The sequence below is a fragment of the Mustela lutreola genome, chromosome 7 (assembly GCF_030435805.1).
Source record: "Mustela lutreola isolate mMusLut2 chromosome 7, mMusLut2.pri, whole genome shotgun sequence".
In the NCBI taxonomy this organism is placed as follows: Eukaryota; Metazoa; Chordata; class Mammalia; order Carnivora; family Mustelidae; genus Mustela; species Mustela lutreola.
In genome coordinates this window covers 30,700,013-30,726,052 of record NC_081296.1, presented here as the reverse complement: position 1 = coordinate 30,726,052, position 26,040 = coordinate 30,700,013, and the positions used below count along the sequence as shown (strand labels likewise).

Sequence of the window (26,040 nt, the reverse complement as noted above, 5' to 3'; positions counted from 1 at the left end):
AACCAAACACCCAAAAAAACCAAATAATTCAATTAAAAAATGGTCAGAAGACAGGAATAAACGTTTTTTCAAAGAAGACATAGAGAGGGCCAATAGCCACATGAAAAGGTCTTCAACATCACTCAACAACAAGTCAATACAAATCAAAACTACAAAGAGTTATCACCTCACACTTGTCAGAATCGCTAAAATTAACAGCATGGGAAATAACAGGTGTTGGCAAAGATGTGGAGAAAGGGGAACCCATTTACAGTGTTGGCAGGAATTCAAACACAGTGTAGTCTCTCTGGAAAACAGTATGGAGTTTCCTCAAAAAGTTAAAAATAGGACTACCCTATGATCCACAAATAGCACTACTAGGTATTTACACAAATAACAGAAAAATACAAATTGGAAGTGATACAAGCACCTGAATGTTTATAGCAGCATTATCAACAATAGCCAAATTGTGGAAAGAACCCAAATGTTCATCAACGGGTGAAGAGATAAAGAAGTGGAATATATAAAAGAATTAAATCATGTCATTTGCAAAAATGTCGGTTGAGCTAGAAAATATTATACTAAGTGAAATGAGAAAAAGACAAATACCATGTGATTTCACTCATTATGGAATTTAAGAGAAGAAACAATCATAGTGGAAAAAAGACTCTTAACTATAAAGAACAAACTGATGGTTACCAGAGGGGAGGTTAGAGGTTAGAGGGGGGTTGAATTAAATAGGTGATGGGGATTATGGAGGGTACTTGTGATGTATATAAGTGTTGAATCACTAAATTATACAACTTAAACTAATATTAAACTGTATGTTAACTAACTGGAATTTAAATAAAAACTTAAAAAATAAATCAAAGATAAAATTCATTCTTGTTTATTGCTAAGTAGTAGTATATTGTATAGATAAAATAGTGTGTTTATCCACTCACCTCTTGATGGACATTAGGAATATTTCAAGACTGGGGCTATTACAAATGTACTGCTGTGGACATTTCCTGTTTTTTTCTCTTGGAATGTCTGGGTCGTGTGGTAGGTGTATGTTTAACTTTTTAAGAAACTGCCAGATAGCTTTTCAAGGTGGCAGTACTCTGTTACATTCCCACCATTGGTGTAGAAGTATTCCAGTTTCCCTACACATCTGCTCACACTTGTATAGTCAACCTCTTTTATTTTCACCATTTTTATATGTGCACAATAGTGTCTCATTTCACAGTCCACTGACCATATGAGCAACACCCTGCAGGCTGCAGAACCATGGTCACAGGATAAATGACAGTCTTGCCTTTGCTCCTCAGGAAGAAAGCTAGGACAATGCAATAAACGCTACTGAAAAGTCTGATGAGCCATTTGATGCCTACCTTCTAACACACAAAATAAATTCCAAATGGATTAGACCTATGCTTTTAAAATATCTCAGTTAAAAAGTATGATTGTTTGCTCCATAGCAAAAATTCCCAAATACATGAAAAGAACATAAGTATTCAAATGTATGTGTTCCAATCCATACTGAATTTTCCATCTGCATACCCAAACCTTCTTTTCCTTCTTTTGTCTGGCTCTATGGAATGCCCTTGACTCCAATCACACAGACAGCTGACTACCTGTGGAAATATTGATCTGTTTCACATATCAGCAACTTTGTGCTGGGAAGGTGCCTACCCCTATTATTCACCTAGCGAATTCCTATTCATTCTGCAACACTCATTGTGAATAAATTCCACATCCCTGCTGGTAACTGCCACCTGCACATTTGCCTCTCCCGCCTGCACATTCTTATAGCACTTCTTCTTATTACTTGAAATGCACTGTTTTCATGTTGATTTTTTGCAATTGTCAGTCCTCCTAGGGTGAAGACCTTGCATTTTGGGGAAACTATTGTTTCAGTACCCAACAATGTGCACTGAGTGAAAAGAGTAAAATATACATGATATTGTAATAGGTAGTTATCCAATGCCTTCTAGTGGAGCTCACTCCCTAGTACTATTCCTTTTACTAGAAGCATAGCACTAGAGTTTCTAGATGGAGCATCATTTTTGCATCTGGTTATACCACTCAGTTTGTCTCCTTAAATCCAAGCTCAAAATCCAAGTTACACAGGTAACTCAAAGCCAGTCTAGGCAAGTCTAGGCATGGGCTAGTTTCTGTCTGTTTCGTCACCCTGATGGTTTTAGTTTCATGTGGATGTAGTTGGTCTGCAGCCTCATTTCAGGAAACCTGGACATTTCACTTGGATTTCTTCTACTCTAACATCAGTTTTCCTGCTATTTCTTTGTTTACAGTGGAAACCCTCAGGGCAAAATTAGTTCTGAGATTTTAGCTTACCTTCCATGTTCTTGTCTTTTTTCAAGGTGTGGTCTGATGATTATTCATTCTCTTGATAGCTCTTGGATGCTTTTAAGATGGTATATTTTAACACCATTCAAATATTTTAGTTTTTCTCAGAGCAAAGGTTGGTCTGAATTATAGTCTGTCATTACTGGAACCATTTATTTCTTTCACAGTTGGGAAAAAAATAAAAAGAAACATTCAAGCTTATTTGGGCTATCAGTGTCAGTTTTAACTTATGGATACTGAACCAAAAAAAAAAAAATCACATTAGCATTTTCCCCTTTGCAAATAAAATATTCTTTGCAATAGCAGAAGCCTAAGCACCTTGAGAGATAAAGCTTCTTATGTGTCTTGGAACATTTGAAAAGCGGTTATAGGTTAATGGACCATGATTTGTAGGGAAGTATTGCAGATCTTTTTATTTATTTTTTATTTTTTTAAAGATTTTATTTATTTGACAGAGAGAGATCACAAGCAGGCAGAGAGGCAAGCAGAGAGAGAGAGAGGAGGAAGCAGGCTCCCCGCTGAGCAGAGAGCGGTATGGGACTTGACCCCAGAACCCTGAGATCATGACCTGAGCTGAAGGCAGAGGCTTAACCCACTGAGCCACCCAGGCACCCTGCAGATCTTTTTAAAGTCACCCTTCCAAAACACTTAAATCTCATTATCCTAAATTGAGGGAGAGACTGCAGAAGCAGTTTAGACTCCCAGTGTCTGGCTATCATCTCTCTTATAGAGATGTGATGTGTCAGAAAACAGTGAGAAATTATCTGATTCATGAAAGAAAGAACAAATTAATGAACAAACCAAAGGTCTCTAAGCCTGAGCTTGATAAGGTGCCTAGTGCTACATTTCCAGAATTGTGGCCTCTGTGGCCACTGAGATAACATCAAAGACAATTTAAATCAGACTAGAATGCAATTATCATTTACCTAACCGTGTGCCTCATTTTCTACATTAAAGCCCTCTATGGGAGATGCTAGATTTAAGTAATCAGACAGAAAACCTCTGCAGAAAAGCTTTTGGCCAGTTCATTTATGGGGGAGAGGCATGAGTCCCACAGTGTAGACAAGGTGCTTTCCAGAAGACCTGAAAGTTGTGGTCAGAAGTAGTTACTCAGTAGGGGAAGAAGCACAATGAGAAGAGAACTACCATTATGCCTTGAATGGTTCCTCTGTACCATCTATCCCTACTTGCTCTCTCAGCACCTTGGGTCCAGGCAGCAGACAAGCTGCCTCACATTCTGGACTTGAACTTCCATGCTATGATGGGTAGCAAGATCGAATGGGAACATGGGCAGCCAGGGATCCAGAATAGTGGGCGCACTAAGGCAAAAGCATGCCTAATTTTGTTGAAAAGATGCAGGGACCCATCTGGCTATCTGTTGATGATTCCATATGACAGAAGGGGTGGTGTTCAGCAACTCCTCTGCATGAGATCAGCAGTTGTCTACATGGAGGACAATAGAATATAAATTAAAACAGCAGAAGAAGGCAATATTGGTGTTTGTTATCTAATCTTGCCTCAGGAGGAAAATTTTCTCCATGTGGGGTGATTTCTGTTGCAGACCCCCTTTGGCTGGAAGATTCCTGCTGTCAGTCATGAACCCATGCTTTGGCAGGATGCTATTTGGAGGAATAGTTCCAAGAAGCATTTCTAGGATCTCTGTCTGGAGAATGTCCCAGAATTCCAGATTTTCAGATGAGGTCCTGAGCTCAGGGATCCCTGTGTCTCTGGGTAGATTTAGTTTCCAGAGCGAATAATTTGTGTATTATTGGCAGATACAGGCCATTGGCTTTTCCTATGCTGTCCTTCAGCTTCAGGGTCTCCCCCAGACACTGGGAGCATTGGCTGATTGTGCCCTACCTTCCTGCTTCCTTATTCAACTACAACTTTCAAATCATCTACTGGCATCAGGTCTCTACAGTTACCCATTTACTCATTAGCTACTGGTTCTCTCCTCCATTTCTCCTCCTCCCCTCTCTCTTCTTCTTCTTCTTCTTCTTCCTTCCCTCCTCCAGTTTTCTCCTTAAAAATCACTTTATCACCAATGTCAAAGGTCAACCTCTCCTAAGACTTCTGGTCTGACTTTTGGAAGTCATAAAAACTGAAAAAACAATTGGAAAAATAAGAAAACTGTAAAAAAAAAAAAAAGGCAAGGCCAGTTTCTGACATGTTTTGATTTTAAAAACATGGCCAGTGCAACATACAGACCTACATTCTACTTCATCAAATCCAGCCTGAGTCTGCATACCTAAGCCAGTGTCTAAAATTTGCCTTCTTTCTTCCTATTAATAAAATCTCTCTGGAATTTGTACCTTATTGAAAGCCGTACCTTGCATCTTTGGTTAATGCTTTTGTCATCCGTTATACTAGTTCTTATAATTCTCTGTCCATTTGCCTGGATTATTCTCTGCAGATTAGCCCACTTTGGAAGTGTTTATATGAGTCCTAAAGAGGATTATGCATAGGTTCACTGAGATGATGGTCTTGGAAACTGAGAACAAGTTTCTGCTTCATAGGTTCTGTTTACTTGAAGATAAAGGTGAAGAAAAAGACCTTAACTGAAAGTGCAAATTGACATTGAGATTTCTTTATTATTATGTCCAGAAGTTTTACCATACTTTATAGTTACCATACATAAATGTTATGATTATCCTAAACAAACAAATAAACCCCAAAATAGAATTACCTTATGACCCAGCAATTCTACATTTGAGTGGAAGAATTGAAAGCAGGACTCAAACAGATATTTGTACACCATATTCATAGCAGCATTATTTGCAATAGCTGACAGTGGAAACAATGCAAATGTCCATCCACAGATGAATTAAATAATAAAATATGGAATGTACATACATGGAATAGTATTCAGCCTTGAAAAAAAGAAGGGAATTCTGGGTATGCCTGGGTGGTGTAGTAGGTTAAAGGCTTTAGCCTCTGCCTTTGGCTCAGGTCATGATCCCAGCATCCTGGGATTGAGCCCTGCATCGGGCTCTCTGCTCAGCAGGGAGCCTGCTTCCTCCTCTCTCTCTCTCTCTGCCTGCCTCTCTGCCTACTTGTGATCATTGTCTGTCAAATAAATAAATAAATAAAGGAATTCTAATACATGCTGAATGTGGATGAACCTTGAGAACATTAGGCTGAGTGAAAAAGCAAAACACAAAAATATAAATATCATATAATTCCATTTGTATAAGATACAAATCTTTCAGTTTCAGAGGAACTGAAATCATAGAAACAGAAAGTAGAATGGTGATTGCTGAGGATTGAGGGGAGGAGGGAATGGGGAGTTGTTCAATGGGTACAGAGTTTCAATTTTGCAAGGTGAAAAGAGTTCTGAAGATATATGGTTGTGATGGAGCACAACAATGTGAATACATTCAATTTCGTTCAACTCTACATTTAAAAATGGTTACAGTTATAAATTCTATGTTATGTATATCATACCACAATAAAAGTTATGATTAATTTGGAGTCATACGTATTAAACCCTGCTTTACCTACAGTACAAGATTTCACTCTGGAAGGGAAAGGGATATATATGGAAGGAAATTTTGAGGGGCTGCTTGCAATCACTCTGTATTACATTTGTCCATATTCTTGCATTTATATACAAGCATGAAGCATATCTGTGTCATTTTGAAGAGGCATTGTATTGTTTTGCTGTTATAAACCAGTTCAATGTGCCATTCCTGAAATACCCTTGTATTTATTTATTTTATTTATTTTCTTTTTTTTAAATTTTTTTTTTATTTCTTTTCAGCGTAACAGTATTCATTGTTTTTGCACCACACTCAGTGCTCCATGCAATATGTGCCCTCCCCAATACCCACCACTTGGTTCCCCCAACCTCCCACCCCCCGCCCCTTCAAAATCCTCAGGTTGTTTTTCAGAGTCCATAATTTGGAGGAAATTAATTTTCAGGTGTCTGTAGTTTTTATTACAACACCACAAGGGTGAGGTTTGTACTGACTTTGATTTTGCTTCTTCAAGTAACCTCAGAAGGTATCAATGTGGAAAGAAAGTAAAAGGGAGAGATCTTTGAAAACTCTTTTGTCCAGGATTTATTGTTAAAGAAAACTCAAGGAACCCAACTGCTAAACTGAAGATCCTGGGTTATTCTGGTTCAAAATCAACCTTTGAATCCAGCATGATTAACTGTGTGGACATTAATAAGTTGCTTAGTGAAGTAACTTATACTGTTAACACCCAAAATGGAGGAATAAGGAAAAAAAAAAAAAAAACTGGAGTTGCAACATAGTATTCCTGTAGCTATTAAACCAAATTCGGTATAGTTTGAAAGCTTGGGAAATACTTGTGTCAAGTTAAAGTATTCCTGATGGGAATATTTACATTAAATCTAACTGAACCTTTTATTTTAATTTCTAGTTTTCAGGAAATACACAGGGGACAGGACCAAGTCAAATGATGTCGTGTGTCACAAATGAGATCACATTACAATTCCAGAATGTGGGCATTTGATGAGGCAATTGTCCTGGTCTCTTCAAATGTCATAACTGAACATGACTAAGAAGATGTAACAACCAAATGCAATGCATATATCTTCATTGTATCCATGTTTTAAAAAATTAAGCTATAAAAAACATTTTGGGGAAAAAGTTCCTACCGCCTTCAATATAGTACATCATTTACTGTCTGTCTTCTCCCCATAAGAAATAGATTCTTGAAGGCAGGTATTTTACTTCTTATTGTTGTTCTTTTTTTTTTTTTTAAGATTTTATTTATTTATTTGACAGAGATCACAATTAGGCAGAGAGGCAGGCAGAGAGAGAGGAGGAAGCAGGCTCCCCAAGGAGCAGAGGGCTCGATCCCAGGACCCTGGGATCACGACCTGAGCCAAAAGCAGAGGCTTTAACCCACTGAGCCACCCAGGGTGGCTTGTTGTTGCTCTTTACTGGTATCCTGGCTAGGTATCCAGAATAGTGCCTAAATCATAATAGGTGCTTAAATAGTTCATGAATGAATGGATGGACATGTCTTAGTCTGTTTGGGCTGCCATAACAAAATGTCACAGAGCAGAAACTTATTTCTCACAGTTCTGGAGGATGAACGCCCAAGATCAGAGCATGGAATCAACATCCAAGCTGTGCACACCCAGGAGATCAAGACCATCAACATCAAATTTGCCTCCTTCATCAACAAAATGAGGCACCTGGAGTAGCAGAATAAAATTCTGGAGACCAAGTGGAGCCTTCTACAGCATCAGAAAACTACTCATAGCAACAACGACATGTTCAAGAGCTACATCAACAACCTCTGGTGGCAACTGGACACCCTGGGCCCAGAGAAGCTGGAGGTAGAGCTTGGCAACATGCAGGGGCTGGTGGAGGACTTCAAGAATAAATAGGAGGAGATCAAAGAGCCTGCAGACACTGAGAATGATTTTGTCCTCATAAAGAAGGGTGTGGATGAAGCTTACATGAACAAGGTAGAACTAGTCTCCCACCTGGATGGGCTGACTGACGAGATCAGCTTCTTAAGGCAGCTGTATGAAGAGGAGATCGTGAGCTACAGTCCTAGATCTCCAACACATCAGTGGTGCTATCCATGGACAAGACCTGCTCCCTGGACATAGATGGCATGATCGCTGAAGCCAATGCCCAATATGAAGACATTGCCAACCATACCCGGGGTGCAGCCAAGACCATGTACCATATCAAGTATGAGGAGCTGCAGACACTGGCTGGGAAACACAGGGATGACCTCAGTAGAGACGAAGATTTCCAAGATGAACCAGAGAAGCAGCTGACACCAGGCTGAGATTGAGGCCCTCAGAAACCAGAGGGCCAGCCTAGAGGCTGCCATTGCTGATGCCAAGCACCATGAGGAGCTGGCCATTAAGGATGCCAGTGCTAAGGTGGCTGAGCTGGAGGCTGCCCTGCAGTGAGCCAAGCAGGACATGGCCCAGCACCTGTGTGAATACCAGGAACTCGTGAACGTCAAGCTGGTTCTGGAAATTGTGATTGCCACCTACCACAAGCTGCTGGGAGGTGAGGAGAGCTGGTTGGAGTCTGGGATGCAGAACATGAGTATCCATACTAAGACCATCAGCGTCTTCCCAGGTGGGCTGAGCTGGGCCCCTCAGGGGCTCACAAACCCTGGCCTCAACTATGGCCTGTGCACCTCCAAGTCTAGCTTTGGCCCTGCTGGTTCCTTCAGCCATAGCAGCTCCTCCAAGGCTATGGTGGTGAAGAACATCGAGACCTGTGATACGAAGCTGGTGTTCCAGTCATCTGTTGTCCTGTACAAGTGAACAACCACCGTGGTCCCTCCCAGCCTCCCTGCTCTTATGGCTGCTATAGAGCTTTGGGGGAAGGAGCTGTGCAGGGGAATGTTTCAAACAGGAGATCCACCTAAGACTCAGTCCCAGTCCTCAGCCTACCCCTGGGGGGAGTCTATTGCCCTGGGTACCCTTCTTATCTATGGCCCAACTAAAAGCCAATTTGAGTGTTTTTTCCCAAATAAAGCCTCAGTTAATTCTGCCAATCCCACCCCCTCCTCCAGCAAAAAAAAAAAAAAAAAAAAAAAAAAAAAAAAAGAATCCCTCATTCAGACATGCCCTATTCATGGGACCCTGATGGAAATGCAATTTTTTACTGGCTCAGAGATAGGATCTAATAGGGCCTGGCACCATGGATAAAGAGGATTACTGACAAAGGTGGACAAAGGATTGTTCTCTTCACAGGATCTCCACTAGCTAGCAGTGGGTTCCTCTTAATCTGCATTAACAATGTGGTTATAGTCCTTGAAAATTCTGGACTGTGAAGTGTTTCAGAAAGGCAGGCTTTTCCTGCACTTTCCATCTAACCGTCACAGGGAACAAGAATGCCCATGCTTCCCACAGCTTTCCTCTTTTCTACAAGTTGCTTGCCAGTTGTTCCTGTTTGTCCCTCATTTCTTCACATGGATACTATAAAACAACCTTCTACTGAGTTTGGGTGCCTGGCTGTTTCCTTTCCTTATTCTGTCCAGTTTGGAAGACTGGAAAAATGGTTGAGATCAGAACTGGTCTTCCTGCCCTGAGGGTGGAGCTCAAAGTGGGGAAGGAGCACCTGCTGGGCAGCTGGAGAGGCCAGAACACTTAAGGATACTCTTCTATAAAGGCAGCAGAACCCCTCCTGCCCACTTCAAATGCAAGGGTCACTCTCTTCAGAGATGGTGGCCCAGTGGGTATCAGACTCCCACCACTCAACACAAAGAAGTAAAGAAAACTCCCCACCATGCAAAAACCACTACACTTGTCTTTGTGGAGTCTTTACCCACTAGTGTTTTATTTACCAAGGGGTGTGCTGAGTCTGCTTGGATGGCTTGGAAGGGGTGGCTGTACTAATCTCAATAACCGTGTATATTGGCATATGCTACAAATCAGAGTGGTTTCCTGGAGAGGGAATTGTTAAACATGCACCATCCCACCCCAGCTTATATAGCACCTAGGGTGTCACAGGCAGCTCTGTTCCATTATTGTGTTATGAATAGAGTGACCAGGAACTCTGTATAATGAAAAGGCACATCATCAGTGATTATCCCAGGACAATGGGCAGAGATGAGGACTGTAATGGGGAACTGGGGACATGCAGTCACTAATTTTGAACTCTTTGCCAGGTTTGTAATTATTATTCTAAAGCATAATTTCCTTTTAGCGGTACAGCATTCCTTCAGCTGGAAATTTGGAAGATTTTTCTATTATTCAACTATTTATAATTTTTCCTATAGTAAATGATATTTCAATAAATGTGTATAAAAATAAAATTTTGAGAGTATAATTTCAAGGCAGGAGGTATAAATATCATATTAAAACTCTAAATACACATTGCCAAATTGCTTACCCAAAAGGTAATAGACATATTTATGTTCTTCTTTCATCAGCCCAATTCACCAAAGCCTTTCTAGTACTTAGAATTAGAGCCGAGAAAACTTTCCAGTCCTCTCTGCTCCTCCCTTTATAGATTTTGCTTTCCAGCTAAGCTGAGTAGGTCTGGGAACTCAACAAGCTCTGTTCTCTCTGGGCTTCATCTGCTCCTTTGCTCCTGTGCTCCCTCCACAAAGAGGTTGCCCCCTATCTCTCTTCAGCCCTATCAAGGGCTGCAAGCACCTCACAAATACCCTATCAGACAGTGACAGTCCTGAATGTACACAACAGGCAATGAAACAAAAATATGTGGCAAGGAGCCAGTTGGTAAGGGAAATTTATTTGCCCTTCACTTTGATGGGATTGACAAAAAAAAAAAAAAAAAAAAAAAATTCCTAGTGGCAAATGCTCTCTGCAAATCCTGAAGTCCTGGGAAAATCTCAGAGGTATCTGAGGAAAGAGATCAATGCCCTCCATCTACTCCAGCACACACTTCTACACAACAAAGGCTGTGAATACCTGTATCTCTGTCTGAGTCTTCCACTCAGTTTTCCCACCTGGACTGGTCTGAACACATGATGGAAACAGCTGTCCACCCACAAAGAATGGGGCTTTGGTGCATACATGTCCCAGCCAGACCCAGGCCCAGGGGTGTGTTCTCCCAGTTACATGGGGCTTCACATTGAGAAGAGCCTCACACCTGGCTTAATGATCTGCTGTCAACACCTTGAAATTCTTAGTAATTCTATCTTTGGACTAGTGTTGCAAGTGAAGGCTGATGGGGCCCTGGAGAATGTGTGTGAGCAGAGGATAATCATACAATGTGCGTATTCCCCACCATTGTTCCTTTCCTCCTCATTTCCATAGAATATTCTTGATGCCCCACAAGTACAAAATTTAGAAACTCAAGATATCAGGGGAACAAGCAAGTACAGGATAAATGTGTCACATCAATGTTTGAGTAAAGGGGAACAGATAGCCTCAAGGGCTACACTTTGCGATCACACCAGAACTTGCTTCAAAGGCGGAAAGATTTGGGAACAATCAAGGAATTCTTTCTTACTCTTGTTAATTGTCTATATTAACCAAACACTTACGCTGAAAATGAAGAGACAGAAAGAAAGGGAAAGCTGAGAAACTCACATCACTTCTCTTTCAGTCCTTCCTTACTCATTAGTAAGTCAAATATAGATAGCACTGGTAGAACGGGCACCTATGGAGAAGTGAAATATGACCGGGTGGGTTAGTTCTGTGCAGTGCAGTCACCATTCTGGTAAGAGAGAGAGAGATGCATTGTAAACTGCCAAATAAGAACTGCAAAATTTTGATGATTCTGTGTGTGAGTCAAATTCTGATATTTGCATTTAAAACTGCTATTTGCACTCTATAATATTAAGATGAACATTAAGATGTATGCTAATAATTAAAAATTCTTCCTTATCCTTTGAGGGCTGAAATAACTTTGAGGCAACTTCTCCACTAAGAGTAGAGCTCAGTGGGATTGAGCTCCAGCTGTCCCCATGGGTCACTTACTTGATTATACCCCTTCTTTCTGGCTGCCTTCCTTCCTCTGACTTCCCCTTCCCCCCAAAATCTCCCTTGGATCACTGCAGAAAAATACTACTTGAAAACAAATGCTTGATTCAGCGCCTTTCACATGGAATTCATTGAGAACACCTCTTTTTGTACTGGGCACTGCTGTTTAGGGGCTCCTGGTAGGGATGTCTCCTTTGTGGTTTTGCTCTGATCGGATAAGTTATTGATAAGCCAATAGAGAGCTGTGATGTGCATCTTATCAGCCCACTCTGGAGCTTACTGTAGCTCAAACAGGCCAGGAAACTGAAATGCTTTTTGAACGTTTGTTGATATTCTTAAGGAAAATATAAAATTACAAGTTTTAGAAATATTAAAATCAAGTCAAAATATTTTTTTTACTAGTGTCAGGATATCCTAAAATAAATATCCTTTTGTCATTTCTTTAACCTTTGAAATTTCTTTTATAGACAACTTGGGGGGATTTTGTTAGCTTCACGAGGTCATGAACCTCAAGGCATGCAGACAAAGGGAAGATGGTAGCCTGTCTCAAACAAGGACCTATCATGCCATGATGCACACAGGCTACTGAGAGCATTTCACCTCTTGTCATAATTCTTTTGTAAATTACAGTGACTTCCTAACTTGATCACATGACACAGAGGGAGATGGCATTACCAAATATGATAGGAAGAGTTTTGACCTTTTTTCCTTAAACCCAAGATGGCCCTCCCCACCAGCAGGGAATTGCTGAATGGCCAAAGTTCAAGTCATTCCCAAGGCAAAGGTACAAGGTGCAACCTTCATATCTGGAATCAGAAGAGTGAGTACCAACAGCACACTGCACCTCTTCATTCTAATTCTTATTGAAGGAAGTTGCCGGTTGTCCCTGGTGGTCCTGCTTACCAGATACAAAATGACAGCAATGCTGTCCTGGAACTCTCCCTGAAGAGCAAAGGGAACACATTTTTTTTTTTTTAAGATTTTATTAATTTATTTGACAGAGAAAGAGATCGCAAGTAGGCAGAGAGGCAGGCAGAGAGAGAGAGAGAGATGGGGAAGCAGGCTCCCCGCTGAGCAGAGAGCCTGATATGGGGCTTGATTCCAGGACCCTGAGATCATGACCTGAGCCGAAGGCAGAGGTTTAACCCACTGAATCACTCAGGTGCCCCAAGGGAACACATTTTAACTGAGCAGATTTCACTCCAGACTTTCAATATTGACTCAGGAAGCCAAGCCTATTTCTAACAATTTGATTCTCATCTTTTGAGCCTCCCTTATAGAACAAACACCCTAAATGTTAAAGCTTTGAGGTAGGCATCAAGCAGAATGCCACTCTGTGGGATTCTCTATGTGGTATTAACAGCTATGGAGTCACATTTTTCTGGCTCTACCCTCATCCAGTCTCAAAGCGTTCCTGAAAGTCCCCAAGAAACATCCCCAATGTCACAAGAACCCCTTCTCTGGACTCCTACTGGATGCCAGTGTTGTTGTCTCTCCCAATCTGGTTCACACTGATGAGTCCCTGGTGTCATTACTGCCCCACTGATGCACTAACACTTCCAACCATAAAGATACAGATTAACTTTTCAGGAAAGATCTAGGGCATCTTTTCTTCAGATAAGTTCTTTCTTCACTATCTTTTGTGAACAGATTAAAATACTTTTCTGATATAGGAGAAGTTCTAATCCTCTGCTGGTGGGAGCCTCCAGGAAAGATTTACAATGAGTCATTCCTGTCACTTCCTTGTCATAGCAGTCGGCAACTTCCCTGGGGACTTAGGACAGAGCTAGGTTAACACTACCCAATTGCCCATGCTTTCTCTGAACTATGTGATGGACAGCTTCAGGGAAGCCACTAGGGTTGTTTTAAAAATTATTTCCAAATGGATAGACAAGTGGAGAAAGAAGCCATCACAAAAGACAGAGCAACTTGGTCTCATTGTTTGGAATGAGTATGTCTTTTAAAAATGTAGTCTTGAAAAGACTCCATCCTGGACTCAAATGCTAAAGATCACAGAAAGCAAGCAAGAATTATAGTAAGAGCTAACCTCTCAAAGAAAATACTCATTTGGTTAATTTCTGGGCAATTTGTCTTTCTTTAAGGAGTGTCACACTGTGCTTTTCTCTCTTGCCCTTGTAAAGTGGGTCCATTAATCTTGCATGTGGTGACTACCTTTTGATGAAGCTTCACTGAGGATTGTCAGGGGACAAGAAAATAGGTGGGAATATTAATATGAAATCCATATTCAAGGGTCACCTTGCTTGGTACACATTTTTTTCTTTTGGGTTGGCAAAATTTTATAAATCACCTGAAATCATTAGCATTAATGCAATTGCATTTTTTCATTACTTATCTGAAACTATGCATATATATATACATACATATATATATATATATATATATATATATATATATATATATAATTTTTGAAAAACATTCTGGGAAATACAAATTTTCTCAAAGATCCTTCTTTTATTCATGTTCCTATAATACAGTATTACTTATCTATTGCTTCATAACAAATTACCTCAAATTTGGTGGCTTAAAATAGCAATAAACATTTATTATCTCACAGTGTCTGTGGTTCAGGAATGTGGGGCTGGTCTGGCTGAGTGTTTCTGTCTCAGGCTCTCTCAGGAGGCTGCCATCAGGTGTGGGCCAAGGCTGGAGTCATTAGAAGGTTTGATTGGGGGTAGAAGGTCCATTTCCAAGCAGACCACTCACGTGGCTGAAGGTGCTCACTATTGACAAAAGATCTCATATCCCTTCCTCAAAACCCCTTCACAGGCCCTCTTAAGTGTCTTCTTAACATAGTGCTGGCTTCTCCAGAGAAAGTAATTCTAGAGACTGAGGTGGAAGCCATAATCCCTTTTATTAAATAGCCTTGGTCATCACATACAGTAATTTCTGCCATATTTTATGGGTCATGCAGACTAGCCCTGATTCAGGGTAAGAGACTATACAAGGGCCTGTATGCTGGAAGCCAAGAATCCTTGTGCAGGTGGGATAGTGTCTTGGAAAGTGGCTATCACAATTAAATATCATATTTGTGCATATAACTTTCTAATTATGAGAAGGAGGCACGTAAAGAGGTAGGTAGTCTGGCCGTCATAATCTGTGAGTTGTCTTAGGATGAAATGTCTTAAATTGTCCTAAAGTATGACAGACCCTAAAACCCTAGCTCTTTAATTCAGCCAGCCTCCATACTTCTTGAATTGCATACACAAATGCACATGCACACACATACACATACACATACACATACACATACACATACACACACACACACACATACACACACACACACACACACACACACACCATGCTCTGGCCAACTCAACTGGACTTAGAACATTAGCAAATGTTTCAATATACTATTTAGTAGCTCCCTGCCTCCTTCCCATTATTCTCCCCAACCCTCTACACACACTGGTTTGCTTGCTTTTGCCTCATTCTATCCTCCAGGCTCTTAGCTTTATACCTGTTTTAGATGTCTCCTTCTGGGTTATATGTGTCTATTGTCCTAAACTCACCTTAGATTTCAGAACTTGGCCTTCATGCATGGTTTTGCACTTCCCCTCCTCCAAACATGCTCTTTCCCTTTGTATCAGGTGGAGATTCCCCAAATCAGCTGCAACCCCTCTGGCCTGCTCCTCTGCACTCCAACCCCAAGACAAGGGCCTTGCTGGGAGCAGAACCAGTTTCTTCCTTGAAGAAATGAGAGGATTTAAATATCCCATATGTAAGGATTATCTCAAGTGGAAAGAAAATACAATTTGAGCTGGTACTCTATGCAAGGCATTTCCCTGAAGCTCTTTAACCTTGATTTGGAAATCATCCCCCAAATCCCAGACTAATACCCACTATCCATGTGCATGGTGAAACATAATCTTTCTCTGTCACTGCTAAGATGTACTTTCTGCATTCTCCAATGTTCATTATTCCATGCCAGGTTTTATTTTCTTATCACATGGTTCTGCCTTTCACTAACCTTCCTGTAGGACTTTGGAAACATTCCACCTTAAAGGGGGATTTATGTGTCCATGTGGGAGTTAGAACAGATGTGGAGCTGATTACCAAGAATGAGAAATGGCTCATCCAGTAGTCTACAGCCAATATCATGAGGAAATGTAGCAAGAGAAGATAAAGGGTTTTTCTGCTCTGTGTGGAAAGCCAGTGTATGATTGGAAAGGACTTGGAGACATTGTTGATTCAGAGGTAGTGGGTGGGAAAAGCATGTCTAAGATCAAGAGCTCTAGAAACACACCACTGCCAGTGTTCCCTGCTATGTGACAGGCTTTTTACTAAGACCTAGATATCTGAAGATCAAAATGACAAGGGTTGTAGCCTCATAGGCTTTTCAGACAGGGACAGGAAGTCAAACATGCATGAGCAAGTGTGTGTCTAAGAAGCATGAACGGCTATTCCTGTTGTACTGGGAAAGGGATAGCTATATTCACCCCACACTTTGATGTCTGAGTTCTTTGGCCCTAAGCATAGAAACATCCCTACTTTTCTTAATTTAGGGATTTAAATTTATACCTCTTAAGATAGCAATTATTTAAAAAAATAAGCATAAGCAAAGATGTGGAAAAATTGGAACCCTTGTGCAGCTTGTGGGAATGTAAAATGGGCACTGTCTGTGCAAAACAGCATAAATTTTCTCAAAAGTTAAAAATAGATTTATTATATGATCCAACTGTTGGGTCAGCAGCCCAGGAATGCAGGAGGAACAATAGAAATGACCGCCGGGGCCACCATCTTCCAGCCCCCTCACCTTCCTTAACCCTTGACTCTCCCGCCAAAAGGATGTATGCCCAGGTCTAACCCGATACCTATGCAGGAAACAGAAGTATCAGGACTACCCCCCATACCTTTCAATCACCAAATACCTTACCATGTATGGATGTGAGCCCTTGCCCTGCCTTGGCCAGATAAAAGACCCCCACCCCCGACTCCCTTCTAGTGCAACTTCCCTGACTCCCCTCTCCGGAGTCATGGAATCTCGCCAGAGGGTGCCCACCTCCTCCCAGCATGACTTTCCCAGCTCCCCTTCTCCTGAGCCCTAAAACTTTGCCAGAGAGTGCCTTTAATAAATCTTGCCTTGCGCCTACCTCTCCTGGGTTTACCCCACCTGCAAAACTTTATATTTGGTGTCCGAAACCTGGGAGAAGATTGAGCCCCCACCCTGATGGGGAGGCTCTCTCATCTCCCTAGCCAGACCTGGACCTGTCTTTCCCAATGCCACTTCTGAAGCCGTGGTGATTTTTCCCCGATTCCACACCTCCCTTTAGAAAGCCCTGCCCTAATAGCGGCCATGTCAGGGAGAACCCTGCCGGTCACCAGGTGACTTCCATGACTCCAAGAGGCTGGGAGACATCCTAACCTCTACGGCTTTTGACACAGTTTTTCTGCAACCCAGTGGTGGAGGAGGGGACACCTTTCTTCCTCCAGCCCTCGTGTTGCCCGGCAACGAATCATGGGGACCTTCCAATCCAAATTGGATCCTAAAACATCCCTAGGGTGTTTTCGGCCTGTTGGCCAATCTTAAATCTCTGGAACTGAAGCAGGACCTGTGAAAATGACGTTACTGTACTGTCGCTTGACCACAATACCGATTTGACAATCAGTCCCAGTGGCCTCCAGAAGGCACGTTTAATTATCAGATTCTCATGGACATAAATAACCTCAGCAGACACCAAGGCAGATGGGCCAAGTTCCCTTATGTTCAGGATTTCTGAACCCTCGTCTACCCCTCCTCCTCCCCACTCCTATCCCAACTCCTGACAAAGTTATCAGCAGTCAACAGGAAACTTCAATCAAAGTTTACTGAAGGTTAAATTGAGGGAGCAGAAGGCTGGCTGGGGACAAAGCAGAAGCTGGCACCTTACACCCTCTCTCTACCCCCCACCTCGGTAACGTGTGGCATTCCTCAGGCACCCCTGGCTGCCCTAAAAGAAAAACAAATGATTAAGTTGCAGAGATCACAGTCCTGCAAGACAGGAGCCCCTCTGGTTTGCAAATGTCCTACTGATTTACAACAAAGAAGCCATCTTATGGATAGCCCAACTTCCAGAGACAAGCAACTCATTTCCTCAAGCTCTAACATCGCCCTCCCCTCCATAAAACTGAAGGAGGCTGAGGGGAAGGAAATGTAAATAAAGTTAAATTTCTTCTAAACCTAAAACTCACTGACAAGGATGTTTGATAGGAGAAATGTGACATTCCACCAGGAAACTCCCAATTGTCTTCATGTTAATGCCTCATTAGAGGGAAAAACAGACTTGGCTTGACACTAACCATGCCTTCGGTATCCTGACAGTCTTCTTTACTGTGACAGCCCTTCTGAACATTCCCTTTGTCCTCACCTACTCAACTCCTGTGTATATAACCAGCCACTCCTCGGAATATCAGGGCAGCATCTCTTCCTACCCAAGGGTCCTGTCCCCATGCTTTAAAGTTGTAGAAGGTTTGTGAAGGGAAACCATTCAGAACCCAATGAAAACCTGGCCATGTTTCTTAACCTACTTACTAAGGTGCTGACTCAATACACTCACCTAGACCTGGCCTCTCCAGCAGGGGTTACTGTTTTAACTACCCATTTTATTTCTCAGTCAGTTGCCGACATTCAGAAAAAAATTAAAGAAAACGGAGGAGGGCCCTCAAACTCCCATTTCTGATCTGATGAAATGGCATTTAAAGTCTTTAACTCCCAAGAGGAGGCAGCAGAACTTAAGCTCCAAGCCAGACTCCCAACAGAAGGTCCAACTGCAAACCCAAGCCCTGGCAGCAGCCCTGAGGCTAGCAGGTTCTGGGGGTCAACAGAAGGGAGCACCTAACCATTTCCCTCTGGGGGCCCGTTTTAAGTGTGGAGCCAAGGGATACTGGGCCTGTCAATGCCCCAATCCAAAAGTGCCTACTAGGCCGTGCCCTCAATGCCGCATGAGGGGCCACTGGAAATTGGACTGCCCCAGCCTCAAGGGATTCCCAGCACCTCCACGTGGGGGAGACCCTGAGATGGTAAGTCCTGCCTTCCAACTTCTCAGATTGAAGAATGACTGATGGAGCCCAGATTCAGACAACCCTCTCACCCATGCCAAGCCCAGGGTCGTCACACTCTCCAGGTAGTGGGTAAGTCCATTTCCTTTCTGTTGGACATGGGGCTACCTATTCTGTCCTGCCTTCCTGCTCAGGTCCTACTCGTCCCTCCCCAGTTGCAGTTATGGGAATTGATGGTACTTCCTCCACTCCAAAGGCCAACCCACCCCTTACGTGCAGCCTGGATCGGTTCCCCTTCTCACACTCCTTCCTCATCATCCCTTCCTGCCCTGTTCACCTTAGGCAGGGACATCTTCCACAAACTTCAGGCCACCATTAGTCTCTCTCCCTCTCCCTCGGCTTCAGCTCACCTCATTCTCCTTCTACTCCACTCTGACTCATCCTCTATCCCGGTCTGTCTCCCCTCTGTAGACCCACAAGTATGGGACATTTCCAGATCTAAAGTAGCAACCCACCAGGGAGGACTTAAGTCCATCATCTCCTTATCCCCATTAACTCTCCAAGCAACTAGATGTCACCACCCAGTGATGGCATCCCTGCCTCAGGGCCCTAGTGGCAGTTGCTTCTCTTACAAAAGAGTCCCTCAAACTTACCTTAGGACAGTGCCTCACCCCCATCAACTGAGGGACTTAGCCACAAATCCTTGGCACAACTCACTCTTTCCCATCTCCAACTCTACCACCTGCTGTTCATAGAAACCCCCCAGGTCACACTCTGTATCCCCTCACCTAAATCCCACCACTCTCTTGCCAACACCTTCGTCTTCCCCCACTCCTTCCCACTCCTGCTCTCAGCTCCTGGAAGAACTCTCTCCCTCCCATCCAGGACTTTAGGACCGGCCGCAGCCTGACCCCAATCATACTCTGTTCATGGATGGGAGCTCCTTCATAGCACCAGATAGATGGCAACGCACAGTCTATGCAGTGGTCACCCTGGATACTGTCATAGAAGAGATCCCCCTTCCCATTGGGACTACTTCTCAAAAGGCAGAACTCCTGGCTCTCACCAGGGCCCTTCACTTATCTGAGGGCCAATGGGTCACTATTTATACTGACTCCAAATATGCTTTCCTTATTACCCATACCCACTCTGTCCTCTGGCAAGAAAGGGGATTTCTCACGACAAAGGGAACCCCATAGTCAGCACCTCTCATTGCCAAACTCCTCGAGGCTCTCAATTACCCTACCGAGGTGGCTGTCATCTACTGCCATGACCATCAGGCCTCCAAGGACCCCATCTCTTTAGGGAACAACAAGGCCGACTCTATTGCCCAACAGATGGCCTTAAACTCCTCTCCAGCCCCTCTCCTGTTTCTCAACACTCCCCACAGTCCCTCATACACTGATGAAGATACTCAAGCCCTCAAAACATTAGGTGGCAGGTTGGGTGAGAAGGGATGGTATTATGTCCAGGACAAAATTGCCCTCCTGAACAGCCTAATCCACACCCTCATTACTGACATCCACCAGTCTCTCCTCATTGGTCCAAAGGCCCTATGCCAATTTCTCCAACCTCTCTTTCACCACCCCCTCCTCCAAAAGACCATTAAGGAGGTACACCAGGCCTGCAGAACCTGTTCTGCGGTCAATGTCCAGGGTGGCCTCCGCAGACCGGACCCACCCACCAGCTCCACAGGCATCAGCCAGGTGAGAACTGGCAACTCGATTCACTTATATGCCTTGACACAAAACCTTCAGATACCTACTAACTCTCGTGGACACCTTCACAGGCTGGATCAAGGCATTCCCCACCACTAGGGAAACAGCAGACATGGTCACCGCAGTTCTCATTGAGCACATCATCCTAAGGTTTGGACTCCCTTGAACCCTACAATCAGACAACAGACCAGCCTTCATCTCCAGCATCACACAACAGATCTCTGGGAGCCTCAACATCACCTGGAAACTCCATATCCCCTATCACCCCTAATCCTCGGGTAAGGTTGAGAGGGCCAATGTTGTTCCTCAAGGAACAACTTACCAAACTCACTCTTGAAACCCACCTCTCTTGGCCAACTCTTCTCCCACTAGCACTCAGCCACCTAGGGCCTTTCCTCGGCCCATCAGGACTCAGCCCCTTTGAGCTCTCGTATGACAGGCCCTTCCTACTCAATCAACAACCTGCCTGCCTCTCCTCCACCCCTCCTATCTTATCTGCCATATCTGACCTTCACACGAGCCCTCCTAAGGGCTCAGGCAGATGCAACCATCCCCACCCCCGGCAGCCTGGGCGGAGACCTCCCCCAAGCCCTAAATCCTGGGGACCAAGTTCTCTTAAGAGAACTTCACCAAAAGTCCTTACAGCCCAGGTGGACCGGCCCCCATACTGTTATTCTCACAACTCCCACAGTGGCAAAACTGCTAAGACACCACCTGTGGGTATACATCTCCAATCTAAAATCAGCCCCACCACAGGATGGCTGGACTTCCCAAACCCTGGGGCTCACACGGTTGCGGATTTCCCACACCACTTCTCCTCACCCTCCTCCTTCTACTCCCTATAGCTGCCCCTCTGGTGACCCTGGATTCAGGTGGCACTTCTTCTGAGTGGAAACTTGCACCCATGGGGAAACCACACGGTCTAGTCAGCTGGTCACCACAGATTGCCAGCCCGGAAGGTGCCAGCCCTAGAGGAAATGGCTGTCTTCTCTACCCCCTCCCGCAACAGAAAAGGGCTGAGTTTCTTCCCCTAGTTATTGGGGCCTTTTAGCGTCTTCCTTAGTGGCCACCAGACTGAACACCGGGGACCTAGCTCACTCCATAGATGCTACCCAAGATTTATCCGAACAGCTCTGAACAGCCTTGGAGGCCTCAGCCAAGTCCTTGTCATCCCTACAACAACAGATTACCTTAGTGGTCCAGGTAGCCCTACAGAACCGATGAGCCTGGAACTGCTCACCGCAGACAAGGGAGGAAACTACTTATTCCTCAATGAAAAATGCTGCAATTATATCAATGAATCCAGTATAGTCAAAACCAATATTGATGTCCTGGCAAAAATCCAAGACTCCCTTCATGGCCAGCATCGCCCTGAAATAAACCCCTCTCAATGGTAGCTTTCCCCCTTAATGACCTGGCTCCTTCTGATCCTAAGTCCCCTTATTCTCCTCTGCCTATTAGCACTAATTGCCCCCTGTGCTCTTCGCTTCATTCAGGATCGCATCAGTGAGGTTTCCAGGGTCACTGTCAACCAACTCCTCCTGCGTCCCCATACCCACCTACCATTTCCGAAGGACCCTATAACAATGCCCATTTGCCAGCAGGAAGTAGCCAGATCTGAATCATGGCCCCTATTAAACCAAAAAGGTCAGAATGTTGGGTTGGCAGCTGGGGAATGCAGGAGGAACAATAGAAATGACCGCCGGGCCGCCATCTTCCAGCCTTCCCCTCCCCCCCTTCCTTAACCCTTGACTGTCCCACCAAAAGGATGTTTGCCCAGGTCACGTCTCCATAGGTAACCCATTACCTATGCAGGAAACAAAAGTATCAGGACCCCCCCCCCCATACCCTCCGATCACCAAACACCTTACCATGTATGGATGTGAGCCCATGCCCTGCCTTGGCCTGAATAAAGGCCCTCACCAACTCCCTCCCAGTACTGATGAGGGAGCAGGAGGCTGGCTGAGGACAAAGCAAAAGCTGGCGCCTTGCACCCCCCCCTTCATCCGCTCCCCGCCATATGTGTAGCATTCCTCAGGCACCCCTGACTGCCATAAAATGATAAATAGTTAACTTGCTGAGATCACAATCCTGCAAGACAGGAGTCTCCCTTGGTTTGCAAATGTCCTTGAGATTACAACAAAGAAGTTACCTTATCAATAGCCCAATTTCCAAAGACACAGAACTCAGTTCCTCAAGCCTAATGTCACCCTCCCCTCCATAAAAAAACCGAAGGAGGTGGAAGTAGAAGGAAAAGTAAATAAATTTAAATTTCTTCTAAACCTAAATCTCATTAACAAAGATGCTTGATAGCAGGAATGTAACATTCCACCAGACTTCCAATTGTCTTTACTTGATAGCAACTAAGCCTTCAATATCCTGATAGTATTCTTTGCCCCAATAGCCCTTCTGGACACCCCTTTGTCCTCACCTACCCAACTCCTGTGTATATAACCAGCCACTCCTCACAACCCAGTGCAGCAGCTCTTCCTGCCCACGGGTCCTGTCCCCGTGCTTTAATAAACCACCATTTTGCACCAAAGATGTCTTAAGAATTCTTTCTTTAGTCGTCAGCTCCGAACCTCACCCCACCGAACCTGACTTAGGTTCTGGGACTTCATCAGTACGACTTCCCTAACTTCCCTCTCTGGAGTCACGGAACCTCGCCCAAGGGTGCCCACCTCCTCCCAGCATGTTTCCTGGCTTCCCTTCTCCTGAGCCCTGAAACTTCACTGGAGAGTGTCTTTAATAAATCTTGCCTTGAATCTACCTCACATGGTGTTGTGTTTACCTCACCTGCAAGACTTTACACGAACAATTTCACTTCTGGGTAAATACCTGAAAGAATTGAAAACAGGAACTTGAAGAGATCTTTGTACTCCCATGTTCACAGTAGCATTATTCACAATACCCAAAAGGAGGAAGCAATCTAGGTGTCAACTAACACATGAATGGTTAACAAAATATGGTATACACATACAATGGAATATTGTTTAGCCTTATGAACTAATGAAATTCTGACACTTGTTACAATATGGTTGAGTATTGAGGACATTATGCTAAGTGAAATAAGGAGTGGCCAAAAGACATACTACTTCTATGAGGTACCTAGAGTAATTAAACTCATAGAGATGAAAAGTAGAGTGGAGGTTGCCAGGGACTCAGTGGGAGGGAGTAATGGGGTGTTAGTGTTTAATTGGATAGTTTCAGTTTGAGACAATAAAAACAATTCTGGAGATGGGTGGTTGTGATGGTTGCACAATAACATAAATGTACTTAATGCCACTGAAGTATATACTAAAAGATGGTTCAGATGGTAAATTTTACATGTATTATATGTATTATATATGTATTTTTATGTACATTATATGTACTTTATATATAATTTGTATTACATATGTATTATATATGTGTTATATATATTATACCTACATAGATTATATGTATATGTACTTAATTTTAAAAAATTAAAATATTATTATAGATTATTTAAAAGCTAGGGGAAAATATTTTTTATGAGTTAAGAAAAAAGTGATTTCCTTAGGTTGCAAAGACCTTGGCCAGACTACCCTGACCACCTAGTGCCTGGGGTGGTTCTTTCTCTAGTACACCTAGCTTGAAGCAAAGCCAAGCCACTAGTGCCTGAGTGAAGACCTATGGAAGTGGATACCAGACATATCAGTCTTTCCAGTGTCTGCCTTCTCTTCTTTCCAGAGGTGCCTTGGCCATGGCCAGTTCACTCTCTGGCACCATCAACCTCCATGAGCTCTGCCCTGCACTCATATGTGAAGAAGATGCTTCCATATTTGGACCCCAAGGGTTTTCTCCAGTTTCAGACTGCCCCAGGTCCAACCTACAGCTATTTTCAGCTTCTGAAGGTTCTGTCTTTTCTTCATCTGCCTTCTCTCCATTCTGGGCCACATGTCAGTAGTGGACCCTCTCTCCAGCTGTTTGGTCAGACAACCTTTCTATTCTGTCTTGCTAACCCAGTGACCACTGGTCTCTAGGACCCAAGGGCCTCATTCTTCAAGTTTTCCCTACCTTTTGCTTTGATCTTGGGTGTCTCTCTTAAGTCAAATATTTACTACCCTGACTTAGTGGTTCATTAGACAATGTCACGTGTTTGGAGAAAAAAACACATAAGCTTGTCTTGTCCATGCCCTGACTCTTTGGTTTCCTCATTGGTAAAATGGGTTTGTTGGAGAGAATCAAATAAAAATAAATGATTTATGAATACTCCACAGTGCAGGGCACACAGAGCTAAATCAGTGATAGCTCTGAGCAGTGTGGTTTGCAGTTCAGTGTAGACCTTGGTTGATCACAAGCTTGGTTGTGATCTGACAACCAGATCTGAATGACTGCCTCCTAACCCACCATTGATGCTTCCCTGCACAGATGGAAGACACTGGGAGCCACAAGAGTCAGCTAGTAAGAGCTAGGGTTGTTTGCTTGGCAGGTGAGAGCTTCCATACCAGTGAGGGAGTCAGCTGATCTGTGGCTCTGAAAGAAAAGTATCAGGAATGTTTCTGTTCCAAAAAAAGTGGTTTTATCATGGTTATGCTAACAGAGGGTTGAGGCTGTCACTGTGAATTAACTGATAAGTTATACCAAGTCCCATGGTCACTGGTCAGGAAGCATCTTTCGTTAGTACGAGGGAGGGTTTGGCCCCCCAGCTTTGGCTGAGCGTGTCAAAAATAATAATAATAATAATAACAACCCAGAATGGGAAGCTTGTTAAAAGCAGTAAGATATATTTTGTTCAGTCTACTGCCATGGTGGAGAGAGACTCCAACATAAACTGAGCTCAGTGTTAACCAGGACCTAAAGGGGACTAGAGTTTTTAAAAGAAAGCAGAGAAGGAAGAAAAAAAGGGCTATGGGAAGTGAAAAATAAAGGAACCAAAAAGGATACTGGGTTTGGGGAGTTATGAGGAAATGGATAATTGAAAAAAAGAGGTAAGTGGAGAATTGCTTTAAAAGGTTTGGCAATGTGCGTTGAAACAAGGTACATTTTTGTGGTTTAGGAGCACTGCATTTTCTTTTCTTTTTTAAAAATTTCTTACTTAAATTCCAGTTAGTTAACATACAGTGAATGTTAGTTTCAGGTGTACAATATAGTGACTCGACACTTCCATATACTACCCTGTGCTCATCAGAATAAGTGCACTTCTTAATCCCCATTACCTATTTCACCCATCTCCATACACATCTCCTTTATGGTACTCATCAGTTTGTCCTCTATGTTAAGAGTTTGTTTCTTGGTTTTCCTCTCTCTTTTTTTCTCATATGATCATTTATTTTTTCTTTTGCTCCCCTCACCTCAAACATTGTGTTATCTTGGACATGACATGTCCCAGTGCAGGTAGAGGCCAGACTGAAGACTGGTTAAGTCTCTTAGTACAGCGTTCAAGCAACTGTTTTTGCTGGGTGGGAGTTCACAGTTCATAGTTGGAAACAGTTGTGGAAGATAGTGTTGGGTTTGAATATCTGTTCAGAAGGTGCTGCAAAAAAGTGGAAATTTTTCTTTTCATACCTGGGTGTTTCCTGAACCTGGTTCTAGGTACATGTTCTTGTAGAATTCTGTCAGTTACAG

The 26,040-nt window shown here is 43.2% G+C and overlaps 1 pseudogene; it reads left to right on the top strand.

Annotated features, from left to right (window-relative positions):
• The first annotated feature begins 4,806 nt into the window (after positions 1-4,806).
• On the top strand, positions 4,807-8,599 carry LOC131837094 (keratin, type II cytoskeletal 8-like; annotated as a pseudogene).
• Positions 8,600-26,040: the final 17,441 nt, after the last annotated feature.